Here is a 10,247-nt window from a genome sequence, read left to right as displayed (position 1 = left end):
CTCCTCCTGTTTTTGAGTTGCAACAGAAGTCGTGGAGGTAAAAACAAGTATAGTTTTTCCGCAATTGCATTCGCTGTCTCTACTTACTACTTTTTACTCCCGAATGTCTCGGAGATGTGCGTCAAATATTCACCGTTTTGGGCTCATCAGAAGCGCGTTAAATAGTGGCTGAGGGACTAAACGTAACGATCAGGTGTCAAAGGCTATAAAAATTTCGGCCGCAAGTTGCGACATCGTGGAGATACACTGTCAAACGCGCTTTGTGCAAACGGCAAAGGGTAGCCCAGCGGTGTGGTGACAGCGCCCCCGCTAATTGCGGCGGGAGGTGACGATTGCAAAGGCCGTAAGAAGAGAAAGAGAGCGCGGGCTTCCAGTCCGGTCGTGCTTCAGCATAGTTCCTTGTGGAGACTCGTCAACGCCCGCTTGAGTGGCTCGGCATCTCGGCAAGACAAGAGAAGGTCGGCTATGGCGGCTCAATCTGGCGCGCGCTGAAAGCGTCTATAGTGGTGTTCCTTTAACAGATCTTTTAAGCACCAGCCAGTTTATCTGATATATTTCTTACCACACCGATTGTCGAGTAGAATAAACAACTCCTTCAGAGAAAAGCACAAAGCATGTTGGGTGTTTTTTTTTTTTGTTTTTTTTTTGTGCAGGCACATTGACGGTGTGCTGAGTGATTTACTTTCCTACACACAAACAAGCTTTCTAGCCTTTGCAGAGAAGTAAATTACTTAGCCCACTATCAATAAAAAAAAAAAACTTGGTTTGGGCCTTGGACTGAGGGGGTGGCTTATCCTATTCCACTCTCGTGTGGTAAGATGTAGATCGGACAAACTGGGCGGTGTTTAAATGATTGATTATTGGAACACCATTATAACACCCATGAAGTCATTTCTGGATATCTCGGCATCCACTCCAGGGATTTCGGGTGCTCAGCAGTATTCGAGAAAAGTAGCGTCATAGCAAGAAGTAAGAACCCGCTCACCAGGCAAACAATAAAAACACAGAAGATCGCGCCCCTATAAGGTAATTGTTTCAGTAGCCCATCCCTAACGCTATCTGAAAAATAATTGAATATTTTGCGCGAAGATCGCAATGGCTTGTGAGATGAGTTTTGAATTTTTTTCAATGTTTTCATTTGTAACCATCTGTTATTTGAACTAGTTTCGTGAGACGGAAGTAAAAGAAGAATACAAAGGAGTTGTAAGTCTACTTTTTTTGTCTCTTTGGTGTGTCTCGTTTTTCCCTCGTCTTGTGCGCTGTAACCTAAAAATTTTAATAAGGCTTTGCATAGGAGATCCGTTGCCACACAAATAGTTTTACTTTCGTTTCGTAACTCTATGATTGAAAATTAAAATTGCATTTCACCAAAAGTACAACATAATGGATTATAAGTAAGCGACGATTTGTTCTTAAAAATCGCATCTATTTCTTTTCAAATAATTTGTGACCCAAACGACCCTGCGTGTAATTGCATCAACGACACCTCATTGAGCTTATATGGAGTGTACACATTTGCCATTGTAACACAGTCTACATTAACGTACTGACGCTTGATGACATACACTTATAGTAGGTTATTCGTCTCTCAAGTTGTCGGTTGTTAAAATACGCCTCTGAAGTTTGTTCCTTTTGTCCGTAGTTTTTCTTGTTACACCACGCCTTGATCATACGAATATAAAAATGATCCTTGTTTTTCTTCGGTCTGCTTATCCTCATAAACTCCACCTAAAGGTGCTCTTCAGACACGGCTCCCGACTACTGCACCAGGCGACGTACGGGAAGTTCTTCTTCAAGCGCGTGACCATTGTCCTTCCCTCCTCCTGGCCCCAGACGAGTGAGAGACAGGTGACAGGGGACAGCCTCTTCCCCAGAGCTGACGTTCGCGTTGGCGGCGCCCCTAGCGGTGGGAGCGGGAGTCGCCCTTTCACCCGCCACCAGAGAGGATGTGGAGAGAGGGGAGAGTACATCCAGGTGCCGACGGAATTTCTAGTCAGCATGAATCTTTCTTCGCTGGCAGAATGTGGGAGTCCAGGTAGGCACGGCATTAGTGATTTTTTTCAACACGAACATCGTTTAAGCATTACAAACATGATGATCATCAAGTGATAATTGTTGGGCAAGTTGGTATGGTACGTTAGAAAACATGATTGCGCTTTGAAGACGGGGACATAGGAAGGACAGACACCACAGAGCGCTAACTTTCAACTGATTTAATTCAAGAACCTCAGCGTAGAAACGCACTGCGTCACCGCACCACATCTCAACCAATCCGTGGCCCTGCCACGGACCGCAAGTACGCAAACTCCTTATCCGCCAAGTCAATTGACGCCACACTGACACAACACGTGCCGGAACTATTTATAGCGTCAGCCTCCATAATCTCTCTAACAGTTCTATATTTGTGCCTAGCGAGGGCAGTAGAAGAAGCAAATAATGGTTTGCACCCGCAGTCATGCCAGTGACACGACAGATGGCCCATCTCGAACCCCGTTCGCTTTCTGGTAGTGTTCCCTTAGCCGTACATTTAAACATCTGCCTGTCTGGCCGACATAAACCTTGCCACATGAAAGCGGAATTCGGTACACCACCCCTTCCGTGCACGCGACGAACGGACTCCTGTGCTTGATTGGGCAGCCCGTCGGTGGAGGAATGGGTCTGTCATCTTGCACGTTTTTGCGAGCTTTTTGGGTACAGAGTAAACGAGCTTTTCGAGCTTTGCGAGCTTTTCAAAATGAAGCGGGCATGTCAGCAGAAGACTTCCTAGAACTGCTAGGTTTTTATCTTAACTCAAGTTTTGCTGAATGGAATAACGACATTTTTATTCAAAAAAGGGGTGTGTGTATCGGCCCGTGCACAGCTCCCATTTTGAGTGATGTATTTTTAGCGCACTATGACAGAGTACTTTGTGACCGCCTGAGTGCTCTTAACGTTACTAAGGTTTTTTTGGAATGTGTACGATTTTTTTACTTTTACTTGACAATGATACTCCCCTTTCCCACTCGACGGTGGAAAGTCTGCTGTCTGTTTTTGGTGATGTGCTTGACCCCCTTCGGGTCACGCATGAAGTGCCCTTAGAGGGTGTTATTAAATTTTTAGACATTAAGCTTACCCTCTCTGAACAACACATGTGTTAAGCATACCACCCAAGGGCCGACAAGCCGTTGTTACCATTTAACTCATTTCACTCGGAATGAGTTAAAAGAGGAATAGTTAATTTGTGTTTTACGAACGCCCTCAAGATGTCTTGCCATCATGCAATGTCCTTGAGTCTGACTGAACAAAACAAACGCTTTTAGCGTGCCGGATTTCCAAAGGCTGTGATTGTATCCGTCGCAGAAAACGTCCTTAAGAAAATAGGAATAGACGTTAGCCTGCGCTCAGACGCAGGCCAAACGAGATAGAAAGTTGCGGTTGTGCCTTACATGCACAGAACAGCGCACAGTCTGGGAAAGACAGCAAAACATGTAAACGTAAGAGTTGTTTACTCTGCACCCGAAAAGCTCGCAAAAATGTGCAAGATGACAGACCCATTCCGCAAGGCGCCGACGGGCTGCCCAGTCAAGCACAGGAGTCCGTTTGTCGCGTGCACGGAAGGGGTGGTGTATCGAATTCCGCTTTCATGTGGCAAGGTTTATATCGGCCAGACAGGCAGGTGTTTAAATGTACGGCTAAGGGAACACTACCAGAAAGTGAATGGGGTTCGGGATGGCCATCCGTCGTGTCACTGTCATGACTGCGGGTGCAAACCATTATTTCCTTCTTCTACTGTTCTCGCTAGGCACAAAGATTATGGAGGCTGATGCTATAAATAGTTCCGGCACGTGTTGTGTCAGTGTGGCGTCATTAGACTTGGCGGATAAGAGGTTGGCGTACTTGCGGTCCATGGCAGGGCCACGGATTGGTTGAGATGTGGTGCGGTGAAGCAGTGTGTTTCTACGCTGAGGTTCCTGAATTAAATCAGTTGAAAGTTGGCGCTCTGTGGTGTCTGTCCTTCCTATGTCCCCATCTTCAAAGCGCAATCATGTTTTCTAATGATGAGCATGTACTAAGCGGGGACGAAACAACAGCTTCGGTATATCAAACATCAAGAACGCGGAATGAACGTGCGCATTGTTTCAAAAAATTTACTATGAAGCAAACGTAAAGTTTGGCGCAATGATTGCCAAGCATCCGTAAACTGCACTAAGCGTTTGAGTGTTTTTTGTTTTTTTTTCAGTGTCACTTTTTTTCTTTTCCCGCAGGGGGCACCTGTGAAAACAGGTGTTTGGAGAGTGGCGTCTCCACGGACCCCGAGCTCCGCAGGGGGCGCCTGCACCTTAGGTGCCAGGTGCTTGGTGAGTAGCGTCACCACGGACCCCAGCCACTTTGGCGACACCACAGACCCTGAGAAAAAAGTGGCTAAGACCCACCCACGTCTGGCTGTGCGTGGCGAGCCCGTGTCCAGGGAAAAGGGCATCTTGGTGATTGAGCTGAGCCCGGGGTAGGTTTGGACCCTTCGGGGCCCCCCGGGCGAGGCAACACACCACTTTGGCCCCTGCTTCCTGTAGACGGGTGTCCTGGCTTGGCCCGACCAGAATGATTCAGTCAGTCGCCACATCTTCTACTATCCCCTCTTATCTTTTTCTTTTCTCTGCTCTTCTTTCTTTCATATTCACCATCTTTTGCGGCAAGGGCTAACCTTGGGTGGCGATAGACCGCTTGTCTGGACCCGCACTAGGTTATAGTGTCTTGGTAGCACTGATAGCGTAATGTCGTCAGCAAAACCTTTATTGCTATGGCGCATTACCTATCCCCATGTTGGGCTCCGTGGTGGGTGGTGCGCTACAGACACCGAACGCCTCCCCACTTCTCATGGGTTCCAAGCAAAACCAAAAACCTTATTGGGCCCTGAGAAGGGTCCGGACCGAAGTACACGTTATGAAAGCATTTACACCTGTGGAGAAGTTTCCTCGATTTCTTGTTATGCATTCTGAAATGAAAAAACCCTTATCGAAGTTATCCCCTTTCCTGGTTTCAAAGACACTTGAATCTGTGATCGGAAAGAATTTTAAAGCAAAAAAAATGCCATCTGGAAATCTCCTCGTTGAAGTTGTGACCTCTCAACAATGCTCAGACCTGCTGGCACTCAACTTGGTTTCGGACTACAGGGTTACTTTATCACCCCACCGCACTTTGAACACTATTAAAGGCGTAATATCAGAAGATGACCTTCTAGAATCCCCCGAGGAGGAAATTGTCGATGGCCTTCGTGACTAAGGAGTCATAGCTGCAAAGCGAATTTCTTTTCGCCGGGATGGTCAGGAGATTAGGACAAAGCATGTCATTCTGACTTTTGAGCTGAGAGCGCTCCCAGAATCGATCAAAGCGGGGTATCTAAACTGTAAAGTATGGCCGTATGTGCCAAACCCTCAGCGTTGCTTCCACTGCCAGAGGTATGGCCATAGCCCCCTGAGCTGCCGTGGAAAGACAACGTGCGCCAAGTGTGGCAAAAATGATCACCTTACAGAGAATTGCTCGAATCCACCTTCCTGCATCAACTGCAAAGAACCTTACCCTGCTTATTCCCGATCTTGCAAAAAATGGAAAGAAGAAAAAGAAATTATAACACTCAAAGTGAAAGAGGACATTTCGTTCTCCGAAGCCAGGAAGCGATTCTCCTTCCTGCAGAAAGGGCCTTACTCTTTGGTGGCACGTGCAGGGGGTGTGCCATCAAAGTCTTCGGTAGGAACCCAGGTCGGTCCTAATGACCTGGGGATTCCACCACTTCCCCCGGCCTCACAAAGATTCGGTCCACGACTCCGTTTGTCGTTGGAACCGAAGACATCACAGGGGCCTCCAGATGGTGCAGAGGCGAGGGATGCCTCTGTGCTAATGGAGGGGAGACAAGAGGAGAGGCGGCAACAGCAGCCTCGGGGAGAAGGCATTGGTGCCTCCTCCATTCCAAAGGACGGGCCGTCGAACGATGTGCCTGCCTTGGTTACTCGGACCCCTCCCAGGAAGAAGGAGGGTGTGTTTTGTTTTAATGCGCTAGGAGAGGCCTCGACATCTCAGGAGGTGCCCGTACCAGCTGCTCCCTCAGCCGTTCAGCCTGAAGAGGAGCGGATGGAACTTGGTGAACCTCCTCCCCCTCGTTCAGTCCCACCTGATGACACCAGGCTTAAAAAGTCTTCCCAGAAAAAGCTCAATCCGCGAGCAACTGCACCCAAACCGCCCCAGGGCACCTAGAGCAGGTTTCCTTTTTTGTTTTGTTTTACTTTAAACCGTTTTTAACATGAACACGTATAGTTTTATACAGTGGAACTGTAGAAGTCTCCTGTAAAATATTGATGACATTCATTTCTTTCTAGATGAGCTACAGCCCATTGCTGTGTGCTTGCAGGAGACGTATCTTAACAACACCCATACAAATGTTTTTAATCATCACCGCGTTTTTAGAAACGATCGGGATTCAGACCACTCTTCTGGTGGTGTTGCCATTGTTGTACGGAGTGGCATAGCATGTGTGGAAGTTCCTCTGCGTACATCTCTAGAAGCAGTTGTGGTACGTGTTCTTACCGATCGTCTCATTAAGGTTGTGTCCTTCTATCTACCACCTCATCGTCAACTGCATCTTCATGAACTTCAAGGATTGATTCAGCAACTCCCAACGCCTTTTTTTAATTTGTGGTGATTTTAATGCTCACAGTCCCATGTGGGGCACTAAGCGCCTTGACTCTCGTGGCGCTGTTGTAGAAAGATTTTTACTCTCGACAGACATATGTCTTTTAAATAAGAAAGAACCAACATTTTATAGTTCCACTCATAATTGCTTCACATCCATTGACCTCTCCATTTCATCACCATCAATACTTCCCTGTTTTTCTTGGAAGGTTTTAGACAACCCTTTTGGGAGTGATCATTTCCCAGTTGTAATCGAAAGCCTCGTTCCTCTGCCGACTATTTTAAAACGAACCCCTAGGTGGAAACTGGACAAAGCCGACTGGGCACTCTTTAAACTTGATGCAGTGCTTGATCCGTCAGTTCTAGCAAATTTGTCACCTGAAGAAGCGACAATGTATGTTACGGAGCAAATCATAAGTGCCGCCCAAGACGCCATTCCTCGCTCCTCTGAAAATTTACCCAAGAGGTGTAGGCCTTGGTGGAATGAAGACTGTGCTACCACAAGGAAAAAGCAGCATAGGGCATGGGATACCTTTCGGAGGTACCCTACTTCTTCAAATAGGATAGCATTTAAAAGACAAAAAGCAAAGGCCCGATGGACTAGGAGGAAAGCTAAGTGGAAGTCCTGGACCAAGTACATTTCCTCCCTAAATAGTTTTGTCTCGCAGAAGGAAGTTTGGGATAGGTACAAAAAAATCAAAGGGGACTACCGTTGCTTTGTTATTCCTCTATTTAGCTCCCCTGCTAATTCGCTGAAAGATGTTGCTGATGTGCTTGGAGAGCACTTTGAGAATGTTTCCAGCTCCCGAAATTATCGTATGGAACTTAAACGTTTTAAAGCAAGTGCTGAGTGTCACCGTATACCCATGTCCGGTTGTAGCTCTGAGCCATACAACACTCCTTTCACAATGCAAGAACTAAAGGTAGCTCTGGGCTCCAAAAAGAGATCGGCTCCAGGCCCTGATGGAATCCACTATGAAATGCTCCGTCAGTTGTCTCGTGAATCGCTGAACAAACTACTAGGTTTTTTCAACTATCTGTGGGAAGCAGCTTACTTTCCTCAAATCTGGAAACAGGCGCATGTAATTCCTTTGCTGAAAGCTGGGAAGGACCCTTCGGACCCACGTAGTTACCGTCCAATCGCGTTAACGAGTTGCCTTGGCAAAACCTTCGAACGCCTTATTAATAGGCGGTTAATATATATTTTGGAGCATAACCACTTCTTTGCTAATAACCAATGTGGCTTTCGAGAAGGGCGGTCTACTTTGGACCACATAGTCCGTCTGGAAACAACCATACGTGAAGCTATCGTAAATAGGCAACATTGTGTATCTGTTTTCTTCGACCTGGAGAAAACATATGATACGACATGGCGGTATGGTATCCTTCATGATTTGTATGCCTCTGGTGTGCGTGGTCGCATGTTGCGGTGTATAAGCAGTTTTCTCACAGGTCGCTCCTTTCAAGGTCGACTTGGCACCACACTATCCGACCAGTATATCCAGGAAAATGGTGTTCGCAAGGAGGTGTACTGAGTGTCTCCTTGTTTGCCGTAAAGATAAACTCGTTGTCAAAGGTAATTCCACCTTCCGTTTCATACTCCCTCTACGTGGATGATATACACATCTCGGCCTCTTCTTGTAATTTGTCTCGCTGTGAGCGGCAACTGCAGCTTACTATCAACAGAATTAGTAAGTGGGCTGACGAAAATGGGTTTAAGTTTTCAGCTGATAAGACTATCTGCGTGCCATTTTCTCTGCGTCGGGGGCTGTTTCTAGATCCAGAACTGATGCTAAACAGGGTTCCTATTAATGTAAAAACAGAGCATAACTTTTTGGGCATAACGTTTGATAAAAAGTTAAACTTTGTTTCCCACCTGAAGGACCTGAGGAAGGAGTGCCTTAAATCAGCTAATATTCTTAAAGTCTTAGCGCACAAGTCATGGGGATCCGACAGAATATGTCTGCTACGGCTGTACAACTCCCTTATCCGGTCACGTCTGGACTATGGTGCTATAGTTTACGACTCAGCGAGGCCTTCTGCACTGAAAATGTTGGATCCTGTGCATCATCTCGGTTTAAGGCTCGCTACAGGTGCCTTCCGCACATCGCCCATTCCTTTCTTGTACGCTGAATCTAATCAGATGTCACTTAGGCACAGACGACGTTATCGTGCTGTGACTTATGCTTCCAGAATTTTGTCCTATCCAAATCACCCAACTTATGGTGCCTTGCAACATTCTCGGTTTGCTCGTCTTTTCGAACATAAGCCCAGGGTTGTACCACCTTTAAGTCTTCGCCTTGAGGATATTTGTACATCTCTTGACCTCACCCTTGACGAGACCGACCTTTTGCAGAAGGGTGAAAATGAAGCTCCGTGGAGTACGTTGCCCGTCTTTTGCGATTGGTATTTTACTAGATTTAATAAACATAACGTCCCCCCAGTGGTGATTCAGCAAGAATTTCTTGAGGTGCAGAAGAAGTATGGTAACTACTCCCAATTTTATACCGATGGTGCCAAATCATTGCATTTTGTAGGATCAGCAGTATACTCTGAAGGATTCAGTAAGGTTCAGCGTCTCAAGGAATGTGCAAGTATTTACACGGCAGAGCTCTATGCAGTGTTGATGGCCTTGGAATATATCCTCATCAGCAAGACGATGAAATCTATTTTATTGGTGGACTCTCAAAGTGTGCTCACCGCACTTTGCTCAATAAAGGAAGTAAAAATAGACTGGCACAACTTGTCCGATCTAAGGTACAATGTGGTCTGCGGCTTGGCCTAGACATAAAATTCTGCTGGGTACCTAGCCATGTGAGGATCCTAGGTAATGAAAGAGCAGACGAATTGGCCACGAGCTCTAAGCACCTACTGCCAACCACCTCACAGATTCCATTTCAAGACATGAAGCCCTTGGTAAAATCATCAGTTTTCCAGCTATGGCAATCGGAGTGGAGTCTGGAATGCGAAAACAAACTTCACAGGATTAAACCAGCTCTTGGTATGTGGGAGAGTGCATCCCACAAAACCCGCCGCCTTGAAGTTCTTTTGTGTCGTCTTAGAATTGGACATTCCTTCCTCACCCACAAACATCTGCTCAGGGGGGAAGCCCCACCCCTGTGTGATGAATGTGGAGAGCGTTTAACAATTTTACACATTTTGTGGCTGTGCCCAGGGCTTGAGCAAGAACGGCGTACACATTTCCCCGAGTTTTTTTCACACCAGATTCCTTTTCACCCAGCGCTGCTAATTGGGGAGACTCCTATAGTACCATTTGATCGTGTCATAAATTACTTAAGAAAAACCGGCTTCCTACTGGAGTTGTAATTTTAACTCTGACTTTTAACCTGGTCATATGAACCTCTTTTCGATAATTCATATAAAACAGTCCTGAGTATGTCCCAACTAAACAAGCTTGGCGCAGTATGGCCATAGTAGCTTTGCGCCATAAAGCCCGCAATCAACAACTTTTTTCTGCTAATGTTACAATTACATTATGCTTTGTTTCATTTTAAGAGTGATCGCGGCAGAAACTACAAGAGCAAGCTCTGGGCTTTCCGCGTTCCTGTGAATCACACGCGCTC

Source organism: Ixodes scapularis, unplaced genomic scaffold (genome assembly GCF_016920785.2).
Source record: "Ixodes scapularis isolate PalLabHiFi unplaced genomic scaffold, ASM1692078v2 PGA_scaffold15__6_contigs__length_5221840, whole genome shotgun sequence".
Lineage (NCBI taxonomy): Eukaryota > Metazoa > Arthropoda > Arachnida > Ixodida > Ixodidae > Ixodes > Ixodes scapularis.
This window is presented reverse-complemented; position numbering follows the sequence as displayed.